Source organism: Centrocercus urophasianus, unplaced genomic scaffold (assembly GCF_019232065.1).
Source record: "Centrocercus urophasianus isolate 14NV4802_14NV808 unplaced genomic scaffold, USGS_Curo_1.0 seq_10, whole genome shotgun sequence".
Taxonomy (NCBI): Eukaryota; Metazoa; Chordata; class Aves; order Galliformes; family Phasianidae; genus Centrocercus; species Centrocercus urophasianus.
In genome coordinates, this window is record NW_024884142.1 from 68,038,183 (window position 1) to 68,062,104 (window position 23,922).

At 40.0% G+C, this 23,922-nt stretch overlaps 1 protein-coding gene across 1 annotated transcript in view; it reads right to left on the reverse strand.

Annotated features, from left to right (window-relative positions):
- GREM2 (gremlin 2, DAN family BMP antagonist) overlaps positions 1-23,486 on the reverse strand; it is a 41,287-nt gene extending 17,801 nt beyond the window's left edge. Inside the window, exon 1 of the mRNA XM_042811205.1 lies at positions 23,251-23,486. The gene's annotated coding sequence lies outside the window, so the exon portion shown is untranslated. The remainder of the gene's footprint in view (positions 1-23,250) is intronic.
- Between the last annotated feature and the right edge of the window lie 436 nt (positions 23,487-23,922).

Sequence of the window (23,922 nt, forward strand, 5' to 3'; positions counted from 1 at the left end):
AAACGCATAGCTAATGGCGGTGACTATGTTGAAAAAGAGGGTCTTCTAGCTGCCAACTAGCGTTATCATGCTGTTTCTATATGTTGTAGTTTCCACGAAAACAAATAGGCATTACATTCAGAGCAACCTATGTATATATTTCTTAGAAGGCTTAAGGCAAGGACAATTAGCTTATCTAAATGAAAAAAAAAAAAGTGATAATTCATCATACTGTATATTTTAGGCAAAACGTTCAATGGTACTACATAGCAAAACAGGAAAGACTGCAAGACAGGCACATCTGAGTTAGCAGAAACAGACACGAGAAGGAAAGCTACTGTGTGAATTTACAGAATTAAGTACAGAAGAAAAAGACTTCATCTAGATACTGTGGTTTCAGCAACCTCCTCTCTATGACTATTCTCCACCCCATTCAGAAAAAAAAACAATATTTTTTTAAGGCAGCTTGCCAAATCCACGGTAAGTCATCTAAAAGCAATCAGAGGTGAGATTTAGAGACACTTTAGAAATAGGTGACAGGGACATAACTGTCACTTGAATCAACACAAACAATACAGAATACTCTTGTTCCCACACCTACAAAGCCTCAGTTTTCATCCTGGACTACAGCATAGCTCATATATCCATATACCAGTGCCTCCTTAGGGTGCACAGATGCACTGCCGGCTGCGTGGCAAAGCCATCTGTTATGATTCACACAGAAGGTAGACAAAGATTAGGTGCCACACAGAAGCTCCCTGGATATTGGGAGTATTTCACAACACTGAGCCAATATCACTGAGTTGAATAGCATTAACTACTACCAGCCACTCAGATATTCAGCCAGAGGGAACACAGCTACTCACCTTTCCCATGAACAACTTCTCCATAAGATATTCCCCATTTATAAATGTAAACTCAGAATCTCAGTACCCACATGAACAGGAGGTAATACAATTCACATACCCCATGCAGCAAAAAATAACGTGGGGAAGAGCAGAGCACAAAGAGGCATTACCCATACTTTCCACTAAAGCAGGATTATTAGGTAGAGAATAAAAATAAAACTCCTGGACATAAAGGGATTTAAAACAAGAAAGTGCACCACTATTTTTCTGCGATTAATCTGTGCTATGTGTGAGGTCTTGATTTTAGCTCCCTGAATTTTATCATCAACATATTAAAATATGCTTTTGAATCCAAACTAAAACAATCACACGTCTAAAGAAAGAAAACCTATGCCTTTCTCTTTTAATTCAACATTCTAGTAAGAATAATGCAGAATGTGGGTTCAAATACATGTACCATCTACATACATACACATCGTGGAACAGCAGCGGAACTTTCAGGTAAAGTACCAGAGCAGAGAAAACCCTGTGTCTGACCTTGAGAAATAACCAAAACAGCAATTAATGTCAGCTGGATATATTTCAAACTGTAACCCGTGGCCCTCTGAGATAAACCTTAAGTCATCTCTTGCAGTCATCCCGCCCAGCTTGGCTGTAGTTTAATTAAGTTAAACTGTGCCGCAGTCCCTTTGCCCCGGGCCCCACCACCACCACCTCCCCTCCGCCCTCTCCTGCCCGCTGCAAAAGTGTATGCGTGCACACAGTCCTCAGTTACTCAGTGCCAGCACTAACAACCAGGCAGCCACACAGTCAGCAAGATGAGCTGGCTGATCCAGCTGAATGCTATATTTTCTGTTTAGCCAACCAGCCTGCAAGATCAGTAGTACCACCGAGCCTCTGTGCCAGCGTGGGGCTGCTTTGCCCTGTCGGTCCCAGCCTACAGACAGGCTGCCTTCATCCAGCCGCCACACCACACCCTGATACTGCTTCCTACTGGGGCCTGGGAATGCTGTCACCCAACTTACCTGTTTCAGGGTGGAGGAGGCTAATGTAACTGGGAGGGTGTGGCTGATAAAGGTGCTGCTGACTGATGGAATGGCATGCTTTTGCTTTCTGTATGGGATGCATGGTCTTTATGTACAAATGGCTCACTGTTAGGACTAGGGCCTGCACCACAGCAGTGAGAGGAAATAAAATAATAGCTATAGAATGTGAAGATTATATCACTTCCTACACAGACTTTACAGAATCATAGAATGGCCCAGGTTGGAAGGGACTCAAGGATCATGTATCTCCAACACCCCCTGCCATATGCAGGGCCATCAACCTGCTCATTTAATGCTAGACCAGGCTGCCCAGGGCCCCATCCAACCTGCCCTTGAACACCTCCAGGGATGGGGCATCCACAAACTCTCTGGGCAGCCTGTTCCAGCACCTCACCACTCTCATAGTAAAGAACTTCCCCCTGATATCCAACTTAAATCTTCCCTCCCTTAACTTAATAACCATTTCCCCTTGTCCTGCTATTACCCACCCTTTCAAGGAGTTGACTTCCCTCCTGTTTGTAGACTCCCTTTTCGTACTGAGAGGCTGCAGCATTCAGTTGCCTCACTGGAGATAACTTAGTACCATTCCAGATTCTGGAGGTGTTTGTATAGGCTGCTGAATCAGAGAGAGTCCCTATGACAGACGCACAGCCATCCACAGTGTCCACTCAAAGCCAGCTGAGAAAGCGAGGATATTCAAACAAGCACAGGGCTCAGTTGCTGAGGTAAGCAGCTCTCTGCCAGTTCATTCTGCTGTAAAGCAGAATTTTTTCAGTGTCTTAAATACTACAGCTTTTATTTAAAACTATATTTCTAGAAGAGGTGTGCATCATTTATCTCACTTCCTCAATAGATACGGTATTCTTAAAAAGAGAATCTTCTATCTTGAAAATAAGCTCCACAATTGTATGCAAAATTAAATGTTAAAGGTGAAAGAAGCAGCATAGAAGTCTAGTCTAGGTGCTGCATTCTACTTTCTTACCTTAGAGTATCTCGCTTTATAAGTTGAAAGGTTTCTTCCACCAAGACTCAAGGGTTTTAAATTTGAATGCACACACTTGCCCAACTTCCCTTCCAGAATAGAGTACTAGAGCCACAACAGAAGCTGTGGACTTGTTCTTGTTGTTGAATTCACATGGATTTTTGCCCTTGTTGGGCAAAGGTATAAGTTGTGCATGCCTATGACGTAGCAAGATACAGAATTATGATACTAATGGATGAACAAGGAAAACAAGGAGACGAGTTTTGCAGGAGCATTCATTCAGCAGAAGACTGAAACAGCATCTCACCAGCCAGCGTCTAAAATGAAGCTTTCAATGCCAAAGGGCATCAGACTGTATTTCCCACCTAGTCAGAAGGTACGTATGCCACAGGCTATCCAAAGGGCATGGAACCTGCATATTAAGCTTCTCCCTTATTACAAACTAATGCCTTTTGATTCTCCAAAAATCCAGAGAATTTTGGGTACAACACAGGTTAGTGTTTTCCCATTAAAAACAGTTGTAGGTAAGTAGAAATATACTTACACGTACAAGGGCTAAGCTCTCATACAGGTATGAACACATAATTCTAGTAATTAGAACTCTGATTATGAGAGTACAGCTTTAAACTAACACATTATAAGTTAAGAAAACAATTAATACATTTCCTGTATCCAGATCCAAAAGGCTGTTAAAGGAACCAGCCATTAGAAGAAAAGTTTAATAGCATATCCTGTACAACAGCAAGTCAAAAGCATCAGGGAACACACCCTATCCACTTGTAATTAAAACTGAGATGAAAATTTTGTCATGGCTGTATAAATCTGTGCTTCTGAACAGATGAGATTTAAATGGAAAAAGCCATCTATCATCTCATATTTTTAGCTCTTATTTTTCATCAGCTGTCCCAAGCAGTATTTATTCCACTTAAACAAAGACTTAGTTTCTGTAGTTTACTGACAGTCTGCTGCAGTTTCCATATACACACACCAAACTATATGTTGTTTCCACATGCACTGACGCCTCTCACAGTGGTGGTCTCACAATAACCAGTGTGTTCCAACACGTCCCACGTGAGGACAAGAGACTTCTCATCACATGGAAACTTAAAAAAAAATTCCAAAAGTAGAAGACAGCCCAATTTATATGCAAATCTTGGGGGGAGGGGGAGGAAGAGACAAATCTATATCCACCAAATCTTGATAACTGTGTTCTGAAGACATAAAGGGCAAAAGTCAAAGTTCTGGTTTTGGACTTGAAAATATGGCTCCACAAGTACACAGGTTACATACATAAAGTTATAGGTTATGTTCCAATGATTCTATGATTCAGTAAAGCCATGAATATTTCTAGGGGCAGGGCAGGGAAGAGAACTTGTATCATCTATATGCATGGAAACTAAAACTTGATGTGGAAAAATTGCAAAAATTTGGGAACTTTAATACAAAGAAGCGAAGACCTTTCAAAGAAGTGCTGTTAATGCTTCCCAAATGCACAGAAGAACTGCAGAACAGAACAATCTTTCTTTACCTTTCACGCATACAAACACTACAGCGCCAGCAAATAAGATTTAAAAAAATACTCTTATTAACAAGCCTAAAGATATACACATAGTGAGGCACTGGAGTAGATATGTCCAAGTTTGTATACCTATCAGAATTAGATGAAATGAGTCTTACCTAGCAGAATATGAGCCAGATGACATCTCAGAGTCACCTTAATTCCCTTTTAAGCAAGTAAATAAATAAATAAAAAAAATACAGTTATTGTGGTCCAAACAACCAATTTTTAATAGATTTTTGCCTAGTTTTCATTTTTTCATTTATTTCTCTTTTCCAATCTTCCTAGCCTTTTTAATTTTGTAGTAGCTATCACAAAAAACATTGTTTTTTTGCAGAACCCTTATACAAAGCTAGCCATATGTTTAATACATTAAAGTCCGCTAACTGTGAAATTACCAAGTTTATAATGCAGATACTATCAGATATTTTCAGAATTCAATAATCGGTTTCTTTTATTGTAGGCAGAATATTTAACATTTTTTAATACGTCTCTGTTGTCAATAGAGGCCAAGATTCAAGACTCTGGAAAACATCTTGCTATTTAGAGGACATGTTGCCTAGATTATTTGTTGTGGAAGGACAATTTAATTTATAAAACATTATAAAATAAGTATTTAAAGCTTCATTATTTATAAAACACACAACTTTTTCCCACAGAAGATGTTAATGTACTTCAATGCATCCAGAGGAGCCAACAAGCTGGTAACAGGGCTGGAGGGCACTACCACTGAGGAAAGGCTGCAGACATTAGGATTGTCCAGCCTGGAGAAAAGAAAGCTGAGAGGTGACCTCATTGCTCTCTACAACTTCCTGACCAAGGGAAATTGTTCTCTTGTCTCCAGTAATCAATGAAAAAGAAGGTGGTTAAACACTGGAAGAGGCATGCTAGAGAAGTGGCCATAATAGGCCATGTCTGCCAGTGTTCAGAGGCATTTGGAGGATAATACCCTTAATAATACACACTATATTTTGGTTACCGCTGAAGTAGTCAGCCAGCTGAACTATGTAACCTTAGAAGATCTCTTCCAAATGAACTCTACTTATCTTTGTAGCCAGATTTCAAGACAGAAAAGTCAAACTGATTAACAATTAGGTGTGGATAGATGATACCACACCAACAGGACAACAGAAGTACCTAGCCAGACCTGGGGGCATGGCTGGGCAGTGTGATGGCACCATGGCAGCTTCTGGAATATCACCCACTGATCTCAATCCTGTGCTTTAAACAAGTCATGTTTGATGGTGACCTTTGCAGCTAACTGTTCCTTACTTAAAGCCTGAATGCTGTTGCTGTGTATGTCTAGCAGCAGTGGTTTAGGGGCCCTAGTTACCATTGCCCACCAATTAGGGCACAAGTAATTTGGCCAACATGCACAGTCTGCTGCAGGAATATGTGGTCTACAAGGCATAGGAAGCTTTTTCCCTAAGCCATTTGATATGTAATCCCTTTCAAGAGCACTTTTGCAACTCTTACCTGTTCTCAAATGTTGATGAGACAGGCATTAAATAATATATTGAAGCACACTGGTATCCAAACTCCAGACAGGGATATGGGCACAACCATCTTCTCAGAGATGCGAGGCAAACACACAGAATTTTATACAGCCCAAAACATCTGTACTGTCCTAAGAGCAAACACCCAAATTCCTCTCTATTTGTAATACTCTTAATTAAAAGGTGTGGAATAGTTTGTCAACAGTTGTCATCATAAAGCTATAATATTTGCCCTATAATCACAGTAATACCACATGAAGATGTATCTAATGTTCAACCCTTCCTTTCCCACAAAACCCAACAATTAAATAAATCAAATTGTTCTCAGACAGAAACTAAACACACACTGGAATCACAGTACAGTCTCCCATAAGTTTAGAAATTTCATTTATTCATTTCTGCTAAAATTAGTCTACAAAGTAAAGGCAGCTCTTCAATGTTTTCTGTGAGAGGAACTGCTCCTTTACCCAGATATGTTAGAGTATTTCTGAATACGTTAAAGTGGTAGGATGATATTGCATTATGAGGTTCCCTAAAAGCCAGAAAGATCATTCATATATGAACAACTTCCAACAAATAAAGCTGTTCTTTCCTAACTGTTGTTCAAATCTTCTAACTAGAGCTGTTTCTGCAAGGAAACAGTTGCTTTTGTACATTTTTACACCCGGGTTATAATATATTCTTATTACTTCAGGCAAAACAATGATCAAGTGGATATAGACGTTAAGAATCTAAAAAGAAGCACATCTCTAATGGTGAAGGTATTGAGACAAAGGGAAAGTTTAATACGAGACAAAATTCTGATACAGATTAGTACGATATAGCATAAGTACTCTGCTAAGCTACAGAGTGTAAGATGAAAGGCTTCATGCAATAGTGCAGCATTTGCTACCAACAAGAAGACCCCACCATTTCTCTTCACTGTGCCAAATAATTCCAGGAATAAAAGAAAGGAAGAAAAAAGGGAGGATTATTTGAAAATATTTATCTACAAATTATTTCAAGAGTATTTATATGACAAATATTGACTTCATTAAAGTGGAAAAAAGTAATATCTTATTCCAATGGAGCCAATAATTTTTCTTCATGGGAATGTCAGTACAGAGACTTTCAGAGACTTCAAGTTTACTATACACAGCCATTTAGATCAGTCAAGGAACTGCCTTCAGGTCATTCAAGAAAGAAATCACCATTAAAAATGCACTATCACTTTCAAGTAACAAACAGATGACTACAGAGAAATTGTTGTGATGGAAGACAGGTGAAATACCTATTTTATATATTTATTTATTATTTTATATATGTATATATTATATATTTAAATATTATATATTTTGTTTCAAACTCCCTGTTTAACATATATATAACATATATAAAACATAGCTTATATATATTTATAATATTATAAATATATGTAAAATAAATATATATATAAATATATACATATATCAAGTTTACCAGGGAGTAGTTTGAAACAATACATTCACAACATTTATGTTGTTGATATCTTCTGATTACAGAGCAAATTATTTTTCAGTTCTAGTCAGCATTAAATTTCTTCCTTTACTTTTCATATATTTGAAATTGTATTTCAATTAGTGAAACTTGATTTGTCTGAACAAGTGAAAAAAATTACAAGAGAAAAGAAAACTCCACGAATGTCTTTTTTCTGCCTAGTGTAATATTCTAAATAAATCTAGCATAGTTAGCCCTAATCTAGGCTACAGTGCTCCTCACATATACAAGGGCACTGGTAGCTGAACAGGTTCTATAAACAAGAGCTAAAAAGTTACTCCACTAAAAGTGTTTGCAAGAATGAACTACTGGCCTTTTTTTAAACATGTGCAGGCTGGTAAAATTCTGGAAGTCCTATTAGATGAGCCAATGTTAACCTCAACTTTTCTGCACCTTGGTTTTGTGATTTAGACATTCAAGAATGGTTCTGACTCTTATTACAATACTTTATAAGAATTTTGAGACTACAATAATTAAATATCAACACTCCACAGCCAAATAGCTCCTAGTGTTATCTTATCTTTCTTAGTTACTGAGATCTAGTAAGAACTTAGTGGAAGACCATTTGGACTGAAGAAGAGGGAGAAAGAGCTGTAACACAAAAGAGGGAAAAAAATGTAGGGGCAAGGACCTCCTCCTACATACTCCGCCACCCGGTCTCCAAAGATATTCATGCTATTTTTCCTCTTGTTAGCTTTTTCAGACTCTCAAAGCATCACTCTACATGCTTATCACAAGCTCCACTTATTTTTTTAAAAATATACTCTGCACAAAAATATCATCAGCTCTACATTTTATCACTCATGAAGTTCAAGTGAATTCCATACAGTCATGTATCTGCACACTGGAGTTTTCTTTGGTCGACTCCTTTTCTCCTCCTCACACCAGTGCTGTAGAAGAACATGGAACCATGCATTCCTTCTGAGTGCAATTAAATTCTGCTAAAACAATCAACATTAACAACTAGCTTGCTGCCATCTCCCACCAATGTTGAGGTACGTTCCATGCTGACCAATACCTGATTGACCATATAACTGATCACATATGGTACGACTGCCATGTTATCTAAAACACAAAAGTACAATCAGAATCACCCTATACCTCACTGTTTTCCACCACTGACTTCAGCTAGATTAAGATCTTATCTATATGTTTACTTTAAAGACATTAGTCCTTAAGTCATTAGGATCAGTTTCGGCAACAGTGACAAACAGCAACCTATTTTTTGGAAGCTAATGGTAACTTTCCACAATGTGTGCATTAATTGTAGGGTTCTTAACAGTTTGTTGTTTGGTACAGTTTCCTGGCTGGGAGGACCAAGTTCCTGCCAATTGGATGTTCCAGGCAAATAATAAGCAAAGAACTTCTGTTCCTATCTCTCTGTACACAACGCTAAGATGGTGTCAAAGAAGAATTCACTGTCATCTTGCTTTGTCTGCACAATTTCATACTGGACTTCGTCCTTGTAAAATTAGAAGTTATACAGCAGTTTCTCATCTTGTATTGAAATCATGGTGTCCATGATCATCATTTGAAAATGCCCCAAAATTACTTAGGAAGCAGACTCTGAAAGGCTCACTGGCTTCAAACTGTGCATTCTGGCACTGCCACCTCAGACCATTCCCTACGTGAGGGCTTAAATGCAGGTTGGGGGAGGGGGTAAAATGTGTCTAGCTGTACTCTGGATCTGATTACATCTTCTTATAGCTCTGAGGATTTTATCACCTTTAGTTCCAGAGTGTAACTTAACCTGTGCATTCAGCCCTCATAGTGATCCTCCCTACCCTCCAGTTGCACCTTTTTCCTTGCAGAAAGAAAATCTCAGCACGTGCATCCAAAAATGGGAGCATTAAGAAGTGTACTGGAGCATTTTTCAATCTATCATCTGTTTTTATTCCTCAACACTTGCTTTAGCTATCACTCTCCTGCTTTTCTGCAAGGCGAATCAAGCTCAGCATAATCTATCTTCACAGCTTCACACACACAATGAGGACCCTGCAAAATTCTTAACCATCTTCATAAAGCTGAGCAGAGGTAAACCTGTGTATTCCAAGATACAGGATTAAGGTGAACTGCCCAACATTAAACACACGTTCATGGCTCCACGTTCCCAAACTAGTAACTAGACATTGTTATTTGTAGAGCCATTTGACCTTCATAATAAGTCAGTCTTCTGCATACTGAGAATAGGTGGAAGGAAAGAAGGCAAAGGCTACTTTTATCCTTCACATATCTAAGCAGTGCCAGAAGTACCAGATACGTTTAGATTCTTCATAAGTTACTCAGAGACTATGCTGAAATATCAAGAATAAAAGCAAAGGGCTCCTTTCTTTAATAACTTACGCATGTGTCGAAGTTTTATTACACATCAGAGACATGCAAGGATTGCCTAACAAGCATATTTTGGATAAAGAGTAAGCTGATACGAAAAGGTGACCCAAAGAGAGAGAGAGAGAGAGAGAGAGAGAGAGAGAGGTAATGTTGTAGATACCTTTGATTCATGATTTTCTGAGCAGGGCAAATCCTAGGAGTAAAAGCAGTGAAAAGGAATGTGACTAAGTACTTAATATTTCTTTCCCCGTATGCCCAGCATGTCCTGGAGAGAAAACCAACAAACAGGAGAAGGAAAAGCTACAAACATACAACCTTCCACTTTGCAGACATCAATTATTGCTCTTTTAAGAGCAGAATCAAAAGCACACCGAAACTTGTCTTTTTTCATTTTCCCTTTCCCGTTTCTTCTACAAACCTCTAACTACATTCTACAAACCCCTAACATTACATTAGGGAAATACTGAATGCTGCAAGACAGTTTGGAAAGACACTACTGCCTCAGTGTACCATGACGATGACTAAATAGTGACAAAGCAAATCATGCCTCAAAGTCAATAGCAAATACGTAATTTTATCTGTCAAGAATTAACATGCAATGAATACTTGCAAAGTTTACTCTGTAGAATCTGTTAGCAGTTAGATGTGATTTCCCTCACATATGCTAACCGAGGAAGCCTGCAGAGGAGTAGATCCTATTAGACTCCTTTATTAAGAGCCTTAACAACAGCAAGTAGTATGTATAAACTCCTAGAAAAGGATTATATATATCCTAAGAGATTGTTAGCTTACAGCCGGACATCTTACAGTAAAGACACAATTTGCAAGTATTTATCAGTATACTTGTTCAGTTTCCATGAAGAATATTTGAAATGACCATTGAATAAGTGAGAGGGGAATAGTTTGCAATGCATTAAAAAAAACCCAAAGGTTATTCTAAAAAAATTACAGATTGGAGGAAAAAAAAAAAAAACAACGCCCATTTAGAGGCCATGAACAATTTTAGCTTATGGTTAAAGCTGGCAGACCACTGAAAAGCTCACCTTGCTTTTTCACTTCTGTCATTATTTGCATTTTTCTTTTTTACCTGTTATCCAAAGGCATGTTTGAATTTTTTTCTTGAACATATTGTCAAATACACAAATATGTTTCTATTTTCTGGTATAATATCTGTCCTAAGCACTCTGTAAAAAGAGCTTAAGATGTTTTAAAAGTTCTTTTTCATTAACTGAAATTAAGAATCTTGATAAAATATGCAAGCTATGACTGTATATCCTGAAAACTATGCTGAAAGTATACGTCCCTTAAATTTTCCCATCTCTTTGAATAAATAGATCCTCTGAGGTTTCCCAGAGTAGATATATTTTGGATTACTTGGGCTATCCAAAGAATGTTTTTGCTGCTCTGTGCCATTAGAGCTGGAAGTGCATTTATCTTGCTATAAATAAGGTGACTCTTAAAGAATGAAGTTCAGAAGTGTTAATTTCAACTCTTTAGTGAAGACATCTTAGATAGATTAACTCCACATCTCAAACTAGTCTACTTTCACTCAAATTTGAAATGAATTCTGACCCTTATAACATATGCAAGTTTGAGAAAAAAAAAAGAAAAAAAAAAGTAGGAAAACTGATAAAATAACAGAATGATTATATAATGAGCTTTGTTATAAAAGCTAAGTGTTTACAGTGTTTCCAATTTTATGTGATGCCAACTGAAAGCTGTACCTAAAATCACAGAAAAAGATTAACTTAACTGTTTCAAAACAATCCATGTATGGAATTGCTATGTTCATCAGAAGCAAATCCACTCCGTCTTATCACGTACATGTCTAGGGTTAGATACGCTCTTTAAAAAACTAAAAGTGCAAAGAGAAAAATGCAATGGCAATTAACTGTAGTTTCATACTTTGACTACAGTTATTTATATATATATACACACATATATATATATTACAGACACTAGTGTAAACAATATACAAAACATGGATGTTCAAGTTTGGAAATATTAAATAATGAAGATAACAAAGCAATACATAATGGGAGGTTCTTCCCTCTAAATAGGCATGGTTATCAGTGACTTTTTTGAAGTACAAAAATATTTCTGAATTATACTGAAGCAATGCACCATCCAACTCCTTAGAACAGAAATTAATTTATAATTCTGTGGGTACAAATTTACATTAGAACTTGCATCCTTAAAGGCTCTGCAGTAAAGCAAGCCTCTTTTCTGTTGTTTTTTTGGCATCTAAAGATGTGAACATGGCAACATGTTTTATGTATTATTTGTGTTTGTGTTCATATACATATGAGAGGTGCTCCAAAAGTAATGCCTCCTAATTTATTATCAGAGGCAGATGTTGGTGGTATCGCAGTAGAGGCTGAAGCTTCCCACCAATATTCCATTACACGCCATCTGACATGAAAGTGCATATGAAACATAAGAGTGTCATTGAACTCCTCCATGTGGAAAAAATCTTACCCACTGATATTCACTGACACTTGCTGAATATTTATGGAGACCAAAGAGGGGATGTGAGCACAGTGAGGTGGTGGGCGGTGTGTTTCAGTAGTGACAACAGCAATGTGAAAGACAAGCCACATTCCAGAGGCTGTAAACAACTGTCACACCAAAAATGAAGAGTATCTCAATCAGTTCATCAGCGTAAACCAGCAGATTATAACAAGGGAACTGTGGACAGAGCTGAATATCAGCTTAAATACACTGGAAACAATGGTGGGAAGGTTGGAATATCACAAACTTTGCATCAAGTTAGTCCCATGATTGTTCACGCAGGCACAAAATGAACACTGTATGTTAAGTTTGTCAGGATCCATTGATCCAAAACGAGACTGAAGGTGATAGTTTCTTGGACACAGTATCTTTCTCTTGCAACAAAATAATCCCAGGCCCCATATTAACTTGAAGACCACGGTTATCTGGACTGTTCTAACATACCTGCCTATATTCTGGATTTGGCACCTTTTGTTTTCCATCCATTCAAAGCTGATGAAAAATGGTATGCATGAGCAACATCTTCCTAGCAACAATGCCATCACAGCAGCTGTGAAACTGGTTCACCTCTGCTGGTGCAGACTTTTACAAGTGCAGCATACAGGCTATCGTTGGTCCATCACTGGTGAAAATGCATAGCTAATGGTGGTGACTATGTTGAAAAAGAGTGTTTTGTAGCTGAGAATTTGCTCAATCAGTGTTACTGTGCTCTGTTGTAGTTTCAATGCAAATAAATAGGAGGCACTACTTTCAGAGCAACCTATGCATATCACACAGTAATAAGCAGTATGTAATAGAAGCATCCTAGTCCTTTTTTTTATATATATGTATCTTGCTAATTACTGTAACAGTTTTTACAACCTGTAAAGTGTAAAATGACCCATAAAACTCTATTCAAGGCAATGACAGCATTACTCTTTATTATTCAGAAAATCTGGAAACACTGAGCTGCATCTGCATTAGCATAATTAAAGATCTTCCTTATTTACCAACTGAACCATACTCTACGAACTAGACTACTAATGCCACCCAGCCACACAAAGTTTCTGCACTTATTAACAATATCAGTGAGAGGACAGAAAGTTTTCTAAACACTCATGCCAGCCTTTTCAGTACAGTTTATAAGCTACTTTCATATAGATTTTAAGTGTACTGTTTTTGCATACTGTGGTAGGTGTCATGAAGTCTGTAATAGAACTAAGACACAACCAAGTACTTATGAGTAGAGCCAAGGAGGGAATGACCCTTTCAAGACAAGTTTAGACTCATGCCCAGATAAACTGACACCACAGGCTTAGCCATAAGCATCATAACAAGTAAGCAATGCTCCCTGGACCATTTATGCTTTTAAGAGGCTATTAGGTGTTGCCAACTCAGAAAATTCAGTCACAGTGAAAGCAAAAGTCCATCACAGAAGATTTGGGAAAGGCTTACTATTAGCCAGAAGACAGTACTTATTTAAAAGCAAAATTGAGGTGTGACTCTCACCCTGAGTGTGAGAGTGAATTTCAATGACATAAATGAGAAATGGTAAAATAAGCCAGTTTTCAAACGTAGTCAGCACTCGGGAGGAGGGGGGGGAATCTTATTTGAGGCACTTCCATAACAAAAGTGTCATATACTGCAGTTCATTTTTACTGAGAAACTAAGCATCTGTTTAACTAGCACAAATCCATCCATTCATATCCCAATATGAAAATAAAAAAAGTATTTTTAATGCATTTTTTGTGCTATCCTGTAAGCAGAAAAGAAAAAGACATGATAAATGGAATGAAAAATATATCTCAATATTCTCAACAAATAAAACTAAAATTCAGTCTGGAGGGAATATAAAAGTGCTGCATTAGCACTGCAAGAACACTATTTTACACATTCAGAAAAGGAAACACCTTAAGTCAATCATGTTTGATTGCTACTATACAGTTATTTGTGAGTAAATAAACCTTGCAAGGGAGTGGGGAGATGAACTGGCAACTTGCTGCAGCTTTGAGTTACAAGTTGTATACAATGGAGCAAACTGCAAGCAGTCCTGTTATAGCCTATCAATGTGGATGAAGCTAAGCAGAAGACCTCAAATAGGCAATGTTGTTGTTTGAACAATGATAAAACAAGATCGAGATTTCTTCAGCCTTCAGGCAAAGTTGCGCAGGACAGATCAAAAGAACTGTCCCCCACAGTCTGAAGCACAAACTGCCAGCAGAGTAAGGCAGACAATGTTATCTTCCTGAGACAGGAAAACTTTGTTTACAGACTTCTCAGCCATAGCTAGCAGTGCATAGAATCAGAGTGGTTTAGGCTGGACAGGACATTAAAGACCACCAGCCTTCCTGCCTCATTAAGTTCTTCTTCCAGTCTATATTTGTACCTGGGATAGCCTTGACACAAGTGCAGCACTTTGCACATGGCCTTGTTAAACCTTGTTAGATTCTTCTGCGCCTACTTTTCAAGTGTGTTCACCTCCCTCTGGATTACATCCCTCCCTCTGATTCTATCAACTGAACCACTCAGCTTGGTATCACCACCACTCTTGCTACCTATGTCATTGATAAAGATGTTGAAGAGCTCTGGTCCCAAGACAGACCCCTAGGGAATACCACTTGGTCCAGCGTCCACCTAGACACAGAGCTAATGACTATAACCCTCTAGCTAAAACCATCCAACCAATTCTTTACCCACCTAACAGTCCTTCAAATCCATTTACATCCAATTTAGAGATAAGGATGCGGTGCAGGGCTGCAGGATCACGTCAAAGCACAAGTCCAAGCAAACAACATCAGTGGCCCTTCACTTGTCCACTGATGTTGTCACTCCATCATAGAAGGCCACCAGACTAGTCAGGTATGATCTGCCCTTAGTGAAGCTGTACTGGCTATCTCAGATCATCTCCACATCTCACAAACGTCTTAACATCTCTTCCAGGAGGATCAGCTCCATGATCTTCCCAGGCACAGAGGTGAGGCTCACTGTCCTGTAGTTCCCCAGGTCTTCCTTTCTACTCTTGTTGAATATGGAAATGATGTTTCCCTTTTTCCAGTCACCAGGGACTTTACTTGACAGCCATGATTTTTCATAGAGCAGCTTAGTTCTGCTGTCAGAATGGAGTAGCTGAAAGCAAGTGGAAAATGCCTGTTGTTGGCTCTTTCAGAGGTTCTCCAACACTCTGGACTGTGTCACGGCCATCATTACTACAGGCAGGTACGGATCATGGAAGAAATAGTAATTCCACATATCTTTATAGATAATTTTGGATGAGAAAGAAAGGAACATGGTAGAAACGAAATTATTCCCCCTTAGCACAAATGTGCTGAGCAGAATAGGAAAGATTTCTTCAGTTTTGAATATCTGGGAGCAGATTAGCTGCTCACAGTACTCACTATATGAATGGGAGAAATGGGTATTTGTCAGTAACATAATGGATAGTGTACAAACCCAAAAATTTCATATGAAAAAAAAAACCTGTTTTTCAGACTCTTTTCTAATAAATTTTAAAGAGTAGATTAGAAATAATAAGCTAATTACCATAAGTGTCTATTTATTGAACAATTTTATTACCATACACAGCATGAACAGCTCACAGCAGCAGCTTCCGAAACCAACAGTGAATCCATTCTGCATTTCCTACACATTCTCTGTGTTTGTCAGGAATAGTCCACAGGCTTTTCTAGGTTTTCAGAAGTATAAAGTAAGTAGTTGCCCACTTTTGCAAGATACCTGTCACTGGTGATTACAATATTTACTATGGTAGCTTGTGCATCATTATCTCTACTGCAAATTTCCCTCCAGTCTTGATATTTCCTAAAAAATTCTCTGTATGTCACTCATAGCAAGAAGTACTTCATTCTGTTTTACTGATACACAGCATTTATGTATCTTTCCGTGTAAAAAAAGCAGATATCTAATGACCTCTCAACATGTATTTAGGAGTGAAAATTCATCCCTGAGGCCCTTTCTTTCTCCTGAGCTCAGTCTCCAGTTCAAACATTGGCCAAGACACAAATAAACAAACATGAGTAAATATGAGACTGGACTGCCATTGCTCCCCAGCAGTAGAGCCTGCCAGCACCAGATATGGATCCAGAGGTACTGCTGGGTTTGCCTCTTCCAGAATAAATTTTCCAAGGAGCTACACCCTCGTCTAGCTTTTTCAGATTTTGAAAATCACTGTTTATGACTGTGGCTACAATAGTTGACCTAACCAGAAGTGCTAGGACTCAAACCACAGACTTTGGAAAGCAATGGGATCCATACGCTACAGACTCCGCATTTTGAGAGTCTATGGTATGAAAGGTCCAGTGCTAAGCCACACAAATGGCCATGCCAGGATAATTTTTCAGATTCTGCAAGTCACATCCATATTGATAAGCCTTTCTAAGTCTGGTGTAGTCTTAAATGGACAATAAATCTGTTTGTTGGATAAAGTCTATATAAATAGTGATAAATGTCCTAATACTACTGGGCAGACTCTTCCTGCAAGTACAGCGGGTGTTTATCGATTCCCCGCTGAGCTAGGGTTGACTTTCAAATTTCCTCTAATCCTATTATAGTAAACATAGTACAGCTCTCTGGCAAACAAGGGAAACATTCTTCATGTAATATCATATCCTTCTTTGAAAGAAACCTTAGAGATGTCCAGAAAAGAACAAGGCTCAACTTGGAATGACACAACAATCCCGTTTCCAAAAAAGCTTAAGTTTTATAAAATATTAGATTTTAACCTTTTTTTTTAAAAAAAGTACTTTTTTTATAAATAGAAAATTGGCAATTTCTGATAGTTACTCAATCTTATGTTTGCAAATATCATACTTTAAAGTCAGTTATCTGAAATAAAAATGTTTTTTGGAAGCTGCATACCTGAGTTGAACAATAAGTCAACTGGCATTTTGGTAGAATTCAGAAAAAAAATAAACTCTAGCTTGTGAAGGTGCTTTCTCAACACTTCATCAAGAAGAAAGAACATCAAGTGCAGAGAAGTTTTAAAAAAACGCAAATAAAGAAAAACAAATGGGATTTGTTACAGTACAATTTGTATTTAAAGTTCCTTCTCATTTTGGAGGAATTTATGGTAGACAAAGGTGGGATCTGTCTTGCAGCTATTAAAAAAAAAAAAAAAAAAAAAAAAGTAAAGAAATAGAAGGAGAGAGAGAAAAAGAGAGTGAAAGAAAAACTAGATTGAGCTGTTGAATTTATTCTTGTAAGAGACAGAAGGGACTTTGGAAACCTCAGTGAGAGCCAGAGTAAATGACAAAAACTAGCTCAATTTCCAACTACACACATTTTTCTCAGTTAGTTCAGGGACCCTACAGAAAAAGCGACACATAAAAAACAGCACATGTGTGATTTTCTTTTTTTTTTTTTTTTTTTTTTTGTGAATTTGAATGTAACTATACATTTTCTTAAAAACTGGTTTATGTTACATTGAATCCTCAGTTTCAGATAACCTTAACAAGACACAATTTTGGGCTACGACTTTACTTAAGGATCAGCTTCAGTAAGGAATGGGAAAGCAGAAGAAAGAAATCAACAGTCTTGCCCTGAGTATACACAATCTAAGATGCTTATAGATTGTAAATATTTGTGTTTAAGAACACCTGGGCAAAAGTTATTTTCACTGAATTATCAGGAAAAGTTTCCATGGGATACATTAATGAAGAATATAGACCAAAATCAACAAATATGCTCAGTATAAATCCATTGTATCCGCTAATCTGAAAGGTGTCAGCCAGAGAACAAATTAAATTAAAATACGACAGATAGCAATCTCTCTCTTTACAGGAGACTTTACTGGATGAATCCATTAAGTCATGCAATAGTAACAGAGCATGTTCATGTATTTCCCATCTTCACTGCCTGTCAACCTCCTCTTGTTCCTAGGAAAGGACACTGAGCTCCAAATAATAATGCTGTCAGAACAGAAACTGACAAACGATAGATGGATCATAACAAAAAACATGCCTAGAGCAAGGAAATCTGACATCTGAGAACGGGGATGTTTTCATTTTGGGTAGAAGCTCTGACCCACTATTTACACCCCTGTCCCAATCTCTCCCACATCTCTTTAAATGACTACTTTTCAGATGTTATCTGCGTGGAGACTAGCCAGATTTATGGGCAGGATCCTACTCAACTCTACGCCAAACTAGTTTTTGGCCTCACTGGAAATAGGATTATGTCTGAGACTTGGAAGAGGAAAAAAAAAAAACTTCTTTCTTGCCAGAAATGGTCATGCAGAATTTTTACAATGCTGTTTATTTTTTTGTTAGCACTACTGTAGAATATCAGGCTATTCAGTGCTAGCATAATCGCACTTAAACAGACTGGTAGAATAGACTACACATGGCTGTAGTCCATAGTGAAACTGCATGCAAATGAAGAGAGGCAACCAGTTCACTTGTAGCCCCAGCACGGTGCAGTTTTCCAGTTCTAACAAGTGTTTGTACAAGGTAAGGTCAATAACGCATTCTGTATGAGTTGTGCAAATGTTGTTTCCAACTCTGAAGAGGAGTTAAAAATTTAGGAAATTTCTAAGATTTATAACTGTTAAATACACAGTCTGATGTTATATTTGTGCACTGCCCATCACACTCAATAAAAACAGTTTCCAAAATGAAATTTGGAGGGTAAATGCTGTATTTTCCTTTGCCAGCGTACTTTTCTTCTCCCACTTACTTAACACAAAATAGGCAGAAATAAAATCTTTATAAGACTTTCTGTATTCGAATGTATCACCACTTTAATTTCCTCCTAGTTTTTTCAAATACTCACTTCCATGACTTTAAAACTGTCCAAAATGAGAAAATTTTACCTTTTTGTTTCTATAAAGACTCTTATAGTAAAGATGGTAGCATGCATATTTTTATACATAATATACATTTACAACATAATTCCATATGTCAGTGTAGCCTCTAAAATTCTGACCCTTATGACTAACCTGAAGTATTCTGCTATAGTTATTACATACATTATAGAGAAAAAAAGAAAAAAAAGAATAAAAGTATAAAAAAAAAAAGTTGTACACAGAGTTGTACCCAGAATGGAAAATGAATGTGAAAAATAGATGCTGTGAGGTATCCTTTTGACGAAGACAGGTGACAGGTAAGACTTCCATGGTTGTACCACACTGGATATTGAAAGATAGATTGCTCCATGTTGTAAAGATCTGGAGCAAGACACATTTTTGTGGTCTGTTTCCCTTTCTGAAGCAGGCATCAAAAATCTTCTTGAAACAAACAAACAAACAAATGGTAATAAAAGGCTTAATGCACCAAGAACGAGAAATACCATGTTTTCAAAGTGGCATACCCATAACCTAGGCAACTCATCTTAAAGTCTATCTGTGCTTCATCCCACAAAGCAGCTGTGTATAAGAATAAAGTTAGGAGTAGACAATCTCTAGTAATACAGTCATCAAGAAAGGAAAAAAACAAATCTTGTTTTTGAAATCATTTTGAATAGAACAACGTTTTTTGCTTTTGAAAGTGCTTTTTGAGCAGTCACAGCAATGTAGAACTAGGTGGGCATATACAGCATTCATACTATCCACATACAACCCTGCAAACTACGTTATGAACTCTGTGGACACATTAAGCGAGAAACTAAAGTATGAATAAGACTGATTTTTGCAGCAGTGACAATGATCTTACAACCCACTGAAAGGAACTGCTTTAGCATGAGAGGCTGGACTCTATGATCCCCAGAGGTCCCTTCCAACCCCCATGGTTCTGTGATTCTGCTACTGAGCAGAAATTATTTGAGCCCCTAATAGTTCCAGTAATGTATTTTCTAGCCAGAAATGCTTTCATACAAAAGATAACGGTAATGGTTTATTATTTTAAAAAAAAACATCTTTTTTTTTTTCTTATTTAAAATAATTTTCACAAAAGCAGCAAGCTAAGGGGTACAAGAAAGTGCAAACAGTCAGCCAAATCACTGACCAGATAAATGTTTTCAGCTTTAAAGTGAGAAATGCACACAAAAATGTTTTAGAGCTTTTTAACCAGCATCTGTTTCTAAAACTCTATCCGGGCAGCTCGCACTCTCACCTGCCTAGGCTGCAGGCATTGCCCCTTCCATAGAGTGTGCTCCTGGGGTGCTATGGGAAGCGCAGTCAGCCGGCACACTGCACCCATGAATGCAGAGCAGCAGCGCTACGCGACAGTTTTCAAGTTTCGAGCCAATATTTTTCACCACTCCCAGATGACACGAGGAACATAAACACAGCCTTGCGAACCATCACACACACCGCGGCTACAGCCAACGCGGGCAAACAAGCACAGTGGGGCACTGGTTGTCCTTTTTTAAGCACAACGGCTGTGTTCGCATTCAGCAGGCAAGCTCAAGCCTGCGTTATCCAAAGTTCTCACTCTAAAAGTAGTCTGCAATCGCATACCAGACTGTTACAAAACAAAACCAAACCAAAACACCTCTCCGTCTGCGGAGATCTCAGTGAGTACAAGCACAACCAGGGGTACAAGCTGGCTGCAGGGCCATGATCTCCTGGGCCAGAACAGCCCCTCAATAACACTTCTGCAGCAGTGGTGCGAAGATCAGGGAACAGTCAACGCCCTGGAAGTACTGCTTGCCTCAAACTGGGCTGTGCACCAGCACTGCGTGCTGCAAATCAAATGTGTCTATGTTAGCAACAGATCGGCTCAACAGGAACACATGGAATACAAGTGTGGGAGACTTTGTACCAATGCTAAATGCATTTTGTAGGGTTTCACTTCAGGCTAGCACTGGTCTAGTCCCACGGACGGAATTTCCAACAGTGACTCAAGACTCTAGCACATCTTCCAGTTTAGATTCATCCTAAAGGAATCCAGCTGGCCCACCATGAGGTATATGGAGATGGACAGTAAGTGGGAACAACTGGGAGACTGGCGTCAAAGAGCCCTCCTGATAGGAACCACAATCCTAATATAAATGCACAGCCACGCCTATCAGCATCTGGGAGAGTGAAGGGAAAGAACTCAGTGTGCAGCGCTTGAGAGGCTCTTCGGGTGTCAGGAAATCTGCACAGTGACTTCAGCAACTCAGCCTGACTGCTCTACATGCAGCGCCGCTAAATTTACATTGAAACTGTTCTAATGCAAGCATCCAATCATGGTACATTGGGATTTGTCTTCTACCATATTTATCAAGAAAATCGCAGCAGGACAAAGCTATTTGCTACCAAAGGGATTGATCTGCATATCCTTGATTTACACTCACATAAGCATTGACAAATCATGACCGAAAACCACCAATTTCCAAAGGACAGGGTATACCTGCATAGTTCAGCTGGCAATTCAGACTGTTTTTTGCCATCACCTGATACTATGGAAAGAAACAAAATTCCCCTCAGATTAATTCTTCACCTTCCCACACCTTTGTTCTATTCCACACTGTAGGAGTGTCTCGTGAAAGCACAGTCTATTCAAGAGACAAACAAAAAACAAATAGATCAGCTAGACCAGCCGCTCAACATCCAGAGATAGAGGCCTTCATTTTGGTGCCACCCTTTCAGAGCCCCTCTGATGCTGCTCACTGGCCTTATACCACTCCTGGTCCTGCTCAGATGCTGAGCAACCCTCACTGCTATGGGCACGCTTCCTTCAGGCACAGAGCTCTGTGTGTGCACAGGAGGTGAAAAAGCAAAATGCCACAGCCAGACTGTCCTTCCTTCCACAACACATTGAGCAAATAGGTCCATCCTCTGCAGCTTTATAGTGATCACACACAGCTCTTCAGAACTTAGGACTTCACTTCTTGGATGATGGCAGTGCGTTGCAGACTGTGCAACAAAACTGAGGAAAGGTGCTTTGCTCAGAGCCTGCACACCAAGACAGAACACTGATTCTTGGCAGAAACCAGACTGCCTCTATTACATTATTTTGTCAAGGCTCTGCTTTCTAGTCCTAGAATATTAATGTTCCTCCTTAGCATTTGGAAAGGCCAGTCTGAAAGTTATGCACCAAAGTTACCAAGTGAAGCATCTGCATAAGAAAATCTCTCAGGCACGTATTTCAGGTGACACACATTTCTTGGAGTTTACACAACAGATTTATCTCCTGACAGCAGTGTCTCCATTGCATCAGTGCTGCTGGGCAGCAAGGACTCCGTGCTCACGCTCGTTTCTCTCTGCTTTAGCACTAAGCAGCCCAGAAGCAGCCTCAGCACCAGCATGACCCAGGGCTGTGGGCAGGCAACTCCTGCACCTGTTGCCTGGGGACTCCTGCAGGATTTTGAACTGGAGTTGTCCTTGGGGAGCGTCTGCCTCAGTCACTGCTAAGACTGATGCCCACCTGATGGCACTTATTGGGCTCTCATCCAATTCATTTCGCCTCTTTTGTAAAAGGAGAGGTTAAACTTGTTATGGGCTGTTAATTTCATCCTCAAAAACTCCACCAAAGTTATATAATCCCTTTCACAATAGTGTGCTAAAAATAAGAGTCGTTCAGCCAAATGCCAGTGCAATTTTTTTATGGGACCTGTGACTCCAATTCTGCAAGAGCGCTTATTTCCTTAGCTCTTGCAGAAAGTCAAGCATGGTATGATGATAATCATCATCTGCAGGATGAGAAAGTGGCTCCCATGTATTTTCACCCTCCCATGTATTTTCAACTCCTGACTTAAAGCAGTGCTGGATCAGATCCCTCGGAGGGAGGGGGGGGGTTCATAATCGCAAACCATCATTAACCCAAAGCAAAGAAAGAAAGGTACAAAGGGGCACAGCTCTCACGCACGCACGCGCTGCCATACTCCCGGCCCGGGGGGCTCCGGCCCTGCAGGTACCTGGGGCAGCCAAGGGAGCCGCCTCTAGGGTTGCTGTGCGCGGAGCCGCCCCGCGGGCGGGCAGCTCCCTCCGGGACGCGGCGCTGCCGACGCCGCCGCCGCCGCCGCGCGGAGACGCGCTGTCAGCTCTCGGGGCCCTGAGCCCTGCCCTACAGCCGGCACAGGGAGAGAAGGGAAGGAGGAAAGCGAGCGGCCGCCACCGGTCACCCCGTACCTGCGGTGAGGCGAGGAAGGCTCCGCAGCGCGCTCCGTCCTACCGGCTATAGGTCCAAAGGCGGGGTGGAGCGGGGTCGCGGTCCTCGCCCGCTGGCGGTGGTGCGAAGTCCTCGCTCTCTGCAGATGCCCATAGGCGCCCGGTGGGAGAGCGCGGTGCTGGGAGAGAGCGAGGCGGCTCGGCCGGGTCCCGGCTGCGGAGGGGAGCTCGGCACTGACTCCTCTCAGCCGCTGCCCGAGAAGAGGATCAAGCCCCAGCTTTCGATTGGCTCCGGTGGCCAAACAGCTCGCACCAGCCTCCTGCCCGCCCGCCGCCCGCCTCCCCGCGCCGCAGCCGCACACGCTCCGCTCCCGCCGCTCCTCTCCCGCTGTCGGACGCAGCCCCGGCCTTCTCACCCCCTTCGCCCCACCAGGACGCCCGGTCCCGGAGCTATTGTTCAGGCGAGGACGTTCTCGCGTCCCGGGTCCGACGGAAAACACTCGTTCCCTCCGCTGGCTGAAGGACCTGAAGCTTTAAGCGTTTGTGACACTCTGTGTCACGCTCAATATTCAGCCACGTTTGTTCTCAGAACGTTTTCTCAAATATCCCCGGCTAGTCAAATTAAAAGCATGCAGAGCCTGATCACCTGAGGGCTGAATCAGATGTAGGACAAAGCATTCTTTGCCTCAGTTC